The sequence below is a fragment of the Abramis brama genome, assembly GCF_963993115.1.
Source record: "Abramis brama genome assembly, chromosome: 13".
In the NCBI taxonomy this organism is placed as follows: domain Eukaryota; kingdom Metazoa; phylum Chordata; class Actinopteri; order Cypriniformes; family Leuciscidae; genus Abramis; species Abramis brama.
Window position 1 is genome coordinate 34,097,771 of NC_139975.1, and position 6,178 is coordinate 34,103,948.

General features: G+C 43.0%; 1 pseudogene across 1 annotated transcript; it reads right to left on the reverse strand.

The window, feature by feature from the left end:
- Positions 1-277: 277 nt before the first annotated feature.
- Positions 278-1,648, reverse strand: LOC311095379 (annotated as a pseudogene). The gene is made up of 2 exons: positions 1,569-1,648; positions 278-1,234 (listed from the first exon to the last, which is right to left on the reverse strand). The product of its transcript is annotated as an uncharacterized misc_RNA (transcript).
- Between the last annotated feature and the right edge of the window lie 4,530 nt (positions 1,649-6,178).

The following is a 6,178-nucleotide window of genomic DNA, read 5'->3' on the forward strand; positions in this document are numbered from 1 at the left end:
TGTGAAGCACAATGAAGCATTAAGTTAAGGTTTAACACTTTTGTATTACAACACCTAGAAATACATGAACATTGCATCACATGATGTAGCACCACTCTACTCTACTAAGAAAAACTATAAAGTTATGTTAGGAGAGTATTATCTATCTAGCCTAACTCTGTGGGTTTTAGGTTTAGGATAGTTCTAGGTACGACTTAAAGGGGGAGAAAATTGACACTGAAACTGTTTAAAAGGTGTAAAAAGACAATAGACATTTATTAGATGACATTAGTCACAACTACTCGTTGCCATCCTCCTCTCTTGGACATCCCTCTGGGTGTTCATCACAGCCATTCATAGCTCCAAGAGCAAAGTTGTGCAAGAAGCATGCAGCCATGATAATCATTACCACAATGTCCATCCTGGTGTTCTGCAGGTCTCTTAAGCGCCGCCACTTGCACTTCATCCTGCCAAATGCCTGCTCAGCGATGACCTTCCCCGACTGATGTTGTAATTTTGCTGATGGTCATCAGCATCAGTGAGGGCCCCGTTGTCACGCTTAGGTGTTACAATGAAGTGGAAGGCCTGACCAAAATAGGCACTGTCCCCGAGCAGACGATAGTCCCCCACCTTCTCCTGCCATTCAGTGTAAAAGTGGAGCCCCGCAGCATCCTGGCATCGTGCACCCTGCCTGGTGGTCCAGCAAAGATGCCAATGAAGCGGCCTTCATCATTGACGATTCCCTGGAGGAGGACAGAGTAGTAGGACTTCCTGTTGATGTAATCCCCTCCTCTGATGGGTGGCCTCTGGACCCTGATGTGGCAACCATCTATCGCCCCAATGACTCCATCGAGGCCAGAGATGAGCTGGAAGACAGCAGAAGACATCCTCTTCTCACAGCCCCTTGGCCAAGACACAAAGTTTGTGTATGGTCAGCACTTGAAGGATGGCTCTGTGCGTCGCTGACTGGGAAGCATTCAATTTATCAGATATCTCTCTGAAGCTGTTCTGGTTGGCCATATACCAGAGAAACATGAGGACCTTTTTGGGAACAGGCAAGGGGGGAAGTCCATGGCTGTGTTCGCTGTGCAGGCCCCCCTCCTGAAGCAGTCGAAGGAGCTGCTCAAACCTGGCTCTTCTGATCAGGAAATGATGGGCAAATGTATTGTCATCCATATCCTGCATGATCTCCCACTCCATTCCAGGCTTGAGGACTATCTGCTGTCTGGACAGCAGCACAGCTGATATCACAGCCCTACGCGAATGAGAAAAAGAAATAGAGATTAAAAAAAACTGCAGTTAATACATGTCTTTTAACTCGTGTAACAGTGCGTCTACTACTTTTCGCTGCGTTCGCCAGCAAAGTTTGCATCTTGCACAAGTTGCCAAAATCATGCGTGAAACATTACCTTTAGCTTTTAAGTGCATCTATTTATGACAAAAAGCGTTCTGTAAAAGAGCAACACCGCAAGGAGTTCAATATCACCTTTAGCGACGTCACCACTGTTTGTTTTTAGCCCATTTCCTGCTAGCTGGTGTGCTAGCTAAAATGATCTACTATAACGTGGCTCAAACTTGACCAAACATACTGAAATATGAGCATACCTTCTGCGTCTTGTGTCATAGTCTTCCTGGAGTTCTTCCTCTGTGTGGTGTAGGTGAAGCACATACTTTGAGCACGTGGTACTCAGCCAGTGCTACCATAAAAACAGCTTTCCGGGTGGCGTCCATGTTTTTTACATACCAGAACGCTTGAAGTGACCGTCTTAGTCATATATCCGAGGGCCGAGTCGGTTCGTTGACAATAATTATAACGCACCATTATCTTTCTAGTATGCTGGCATTTTATAATCCATCTTGAGATAATGGTGACAGAGTTCTCATGCTGGAACCAAACTTTGGAATGAACTCCCACTTTCTGTAAGGTCAGTAAAGTCACTACCGAAATTTAAGGCCATGTTTAAAGCACATCTTTTAAGACTTCATGGACACCTTCATGATGGGTGTTTTATCATTACCTTGTCTTTTTTTGTTTGTTTTCTCTGTACTGTTATTTGTGTTTAGTTATTGTGAACCACTATGGGCAACAGCTGTTGCAATATAAAATGAAACTCTTCAAGCAAACTAATATAAAAAAAATAAAGAGACTTACTAAAGTATGAGATTTATTTGTTAAACAGGAAAAACATCAATGGTAAAAACCAACACCGTTAACTGCATGCATGGCCACATTCTTTATGGCCAGGAGGACCCTCCCTTAGGGCCAGGACATGGGGCATCAGTGTGCGTTTTTTGGCAGTTTTCATCACATACTGCAGGCTTTTCTGCATCAGACGCAGGCATCACTGGAGGACCCCCCTTTGGGCCAGGACATGGGGCATCAGTGTGCATTTTTTGGCAGTTTTCATCACATACTGCAGGCTTTTCTGCATCAGACGCAGGCATCACTGGAGGACCCCCCTTTGGGCCAGGACATGGGGCATCAGTGTGCGTTTTTTGGCAGTTTTCATCACATACTGCAGGCTTTTCTGCATCAGACGCAGGCATCACTGGAGGACCCCCCTTAGGGCCAGGACATTGACCATCAGGGTGAGTTTTTTGGCAGTTTTCATCACATACTGCAGGCTTTTCTGCATCAGACGCAGGCATCACTGGAGGACCCCCCTTTGGGCCAGGACATGGGGCATCAGTGTGCGTTTTTTGGCAGTTTTCATCACATACTGCAGGCTTTTCTGCATCAGACGCAGGCATCACTGGAGGACCCCCCTTAGGGCCAGGACATTGACCATCAGGGTGAGTTTTTTGGCAGTTTTCATCACATACTGCAGGCTTTTCTGCTTCAGACGCAGGCATCACTGGAGGACCCCCCTTAGGGCCAGGACATTGACCATCAGGGTGAGTTTTTTGGCAGTTTTCAGCACATACTGCAGGCTTTGCTGGTTCGGCCCCAAGCTGCACTGTAGGCTTTGCTGGTTCAGCTGCAGGCGTCACTGCATGGATTCAGATAGTCAGCTTTAGTCAGTCCATTTAGCAACATTCAGTCTTAGATGTACAGCACAAAACACGCAAAGCATGAACAGCAAGTTGTACTTACAGAAAGAATTTTGTTTCAAGTATTATTCATCATCTATTAAATTTGTAAAGCAATCCTGTGCTTGAAACTGTGCTATCAGCTCAATACTTTTGACACGGTGGAAAAAAAGTGGTCAAAGATCAGAGTAGGTTTACAAGAAAATACTAGTTCAGTCTTTCTACTTTATAGTTTCACATTTAGTTCAGTTTAATTAACATTGTCCTCCAGAGCAGTCTCGATCACAAGTACATCCTCCACGGCACGACCGTCAGCTTTACCAGACACTACAGAAGTGTTGTTGTAATAGTATCAGTATTTATAAGTCAGGGGTTTCGCAGTGTGCATCTCAAACTTGAAAAAATTCATACATTTATCTGCTTCAGATCAAGTAGAAGTAACATTTATGACTAAACTGACAATTAGTTTTAAAGACACAGAGTGCCATTACAACCTACCCCACTACTGGTGAGGCGTGTTATAGAAGCACAATGCAGAAAGACGACATCCATCAATATGTGGTTCAGAAGTTTAATATTACAGCTAATTGTACTGTACATCATATTTTGTAAGGCATTTATTTATGCATTTCTTCAGGCAGTGTAATGAAGCTAAAAGATCTTCTCACCTATGACTCCAACGTGGTTTGTGCTCAAACATGCAGACAGACACAATAAAACAACACTCAACGAGCAGTACACTCGAGCTGTCATCCTCTTGACCTGTGATCTCACAATCAACTCTACTGGAAACGGCGCTGAATTAGTCAGAAGTTACAGTAAGGCACACAAAGCAACACTGAAAACATGTGCTGCTGAATCCCTTAACATAAATTGCTGTCCAAAGATTTATAGATCCAAGGAAGTCTGGGTAACTCCAACCCTGATGAAACTCACCTGCGTGTAGCTTTCTAGTAGCCTAATCTTTAAGACCTTGATTAGCTTGTTCAGGTGTGTTTGATTAGGTTTGGAGGAGTGGAGCACAGCGGTCATGCCAGATGACATAATTAGAAGATTGAGTGTTTCTATAGGTGTGTTCGACATCGGCTGCGGCTGGATGCAACCGATCGGCGAGAGTAGCCGCGTGCAGGCGGGGAGGAGCTGCAAACTGAGACGTGAAGTCGGACACTTTCTGGTTCCCGTGGTGACCGCTCACGTGGTGTTTGCATACTTTACCACAGCTGCAGTGAAATAAATGCAATATTTGCCAAACAATGCACAGATGTTTCAGATACATTTTCTTTCAATACTTTACAGTATGTACTGCTTCATCCAGTGTCTGTTTGAACAAGAATAAAGTTCAACTTAAGCTACTATCAATGAAGTGGAGTCTACGTTTTTTAAGCAGTTTTAATTTGATAAACATGACACAATATAACATGACAACGACATGAAAAGAGTGTTCACTGACTCAATAAACTGATTTGAGAGCTTTAGAGGAACTAAAGGTTTTCGAATAAACACGAAATAGACGTGATCGTTGTCATGCGGTGAATCCGGCCAATCGTGGAACAGCTGTGTCGTCATCAGCCCACGTGCAGCCCAGTGCAGCCGCTCTTGAGAAGCTGCGCTGGCTGAGTTCTCCGGCTACTCTCGAATTGCTCTTGTGGTACTTTGATGGCATACGTCACAGTCACGTGGCGTCGGTGCTGTATCAAGTCGGACAAAATTTCTAACCGGCATGCACTGCTTTAAGTCAGCCGCCGATCGGTCTGCGCAGAGCTGCATGAAGTCGAACAAGCCTTATGGCAACACTATCAATGACAAAATGGTCAGGTGGTACATTGATCACATGGTACAAGTCGGAGCTCTCTGGAAATTCCACGTTTACAAGTTGTTGTTATGAATAACCTCTTACACCTAAACTCTACTGGAAGTGGATCTCTACTGGCATAAATCTGCGTAGAATATGAAGAGGCACAGCAAACACAGACACCGGGGCATGTATAGAATTGGAAACTGAATTAATTGTGACTAACAACAGTGTTTCAAGCAACTAGGGAATACAGCCATTCTTATATCAACGCCACTTTTTTCAGATATATATATATATATATATATATATATATATATATATAAGGCAAGGCAAGGCAAGGCAAGTTTATTTATATAGCACATTTCATACACAATGGCAATTCAAAGTGCTTTACATAAAAGAAATTAAAATAATAAAAAGAAATAAGAATAATTAAAACAGTTAAGAAAAAATAAAAAAATAAAATACAGTACAGTACAAACAGTCGGACGAACATTGGCACAGTGCTCATTCAGTAAATGCATAGCTAAAAAGATGTGTTTTGAGTCTAGATTTGAATGTGACTACAGTAGGAGCACATCTGATCTCCTCTGGAAGCTGGTTCCAGCTGCGGCTGGCATAATAGCTAAAAGCAGACTCGCCATGCTTTGAGTGAACCCTTGGTATTTCTAGCTGATATGATCCTAGTGATCTGAGTGATCTGTTGGGTTTATATTCAGTGAGCATATCTGCAATGTATTGAGGTCCTAGGCCATTGAATGATTTATATACCAGTAATAATACTTTAAAATCAATCCTAAATTTAACTGGGAGCCAGTGTAAAGACCTGAGGACTGGTGTGATATGTTCATATTTTCTGGTTCTGCTCAGAATCCTGGCGGCAGCGTTCTGTATGAGCTGCAACTGTCTTATGGTCTTTTTGGGAAGGCCAGTGAGGAGTCCATTACAATAATCCACCCTGCTGGTGATGAAAGCATGCACAAGTTTCTCTAAGTCTTGTCTGGAAACAAAGCATCTAATTCTTGCAATATTTTTCAGATGATAGTATGCTGATTTAGTTATTGCTTTGACATGACTACTGAAACTAAGGTCTGACTCTAGTGTCACACCAAGATTCCTGACTTGATTTTTAGTTGTTTGACCCCTAGAGTGAAGGTATGCATTCACCTTGAGAACTTCATCTTTGTTTCCAAATGCAATGACTTCAGTTTTGTCTATGTTTAACTGAAGAAAGTTTTGACACATCCAACTTTTGACTTCATCAATGCATTGGCACAGGGAGTCAATGGGGCTGTAATCGTTAGGCGATAGGGCTAAGTAGAGCTGTGTGTCGTCTGCATAGCTGTGGTAAGCAATTTGGTTCTTTCTCATTAT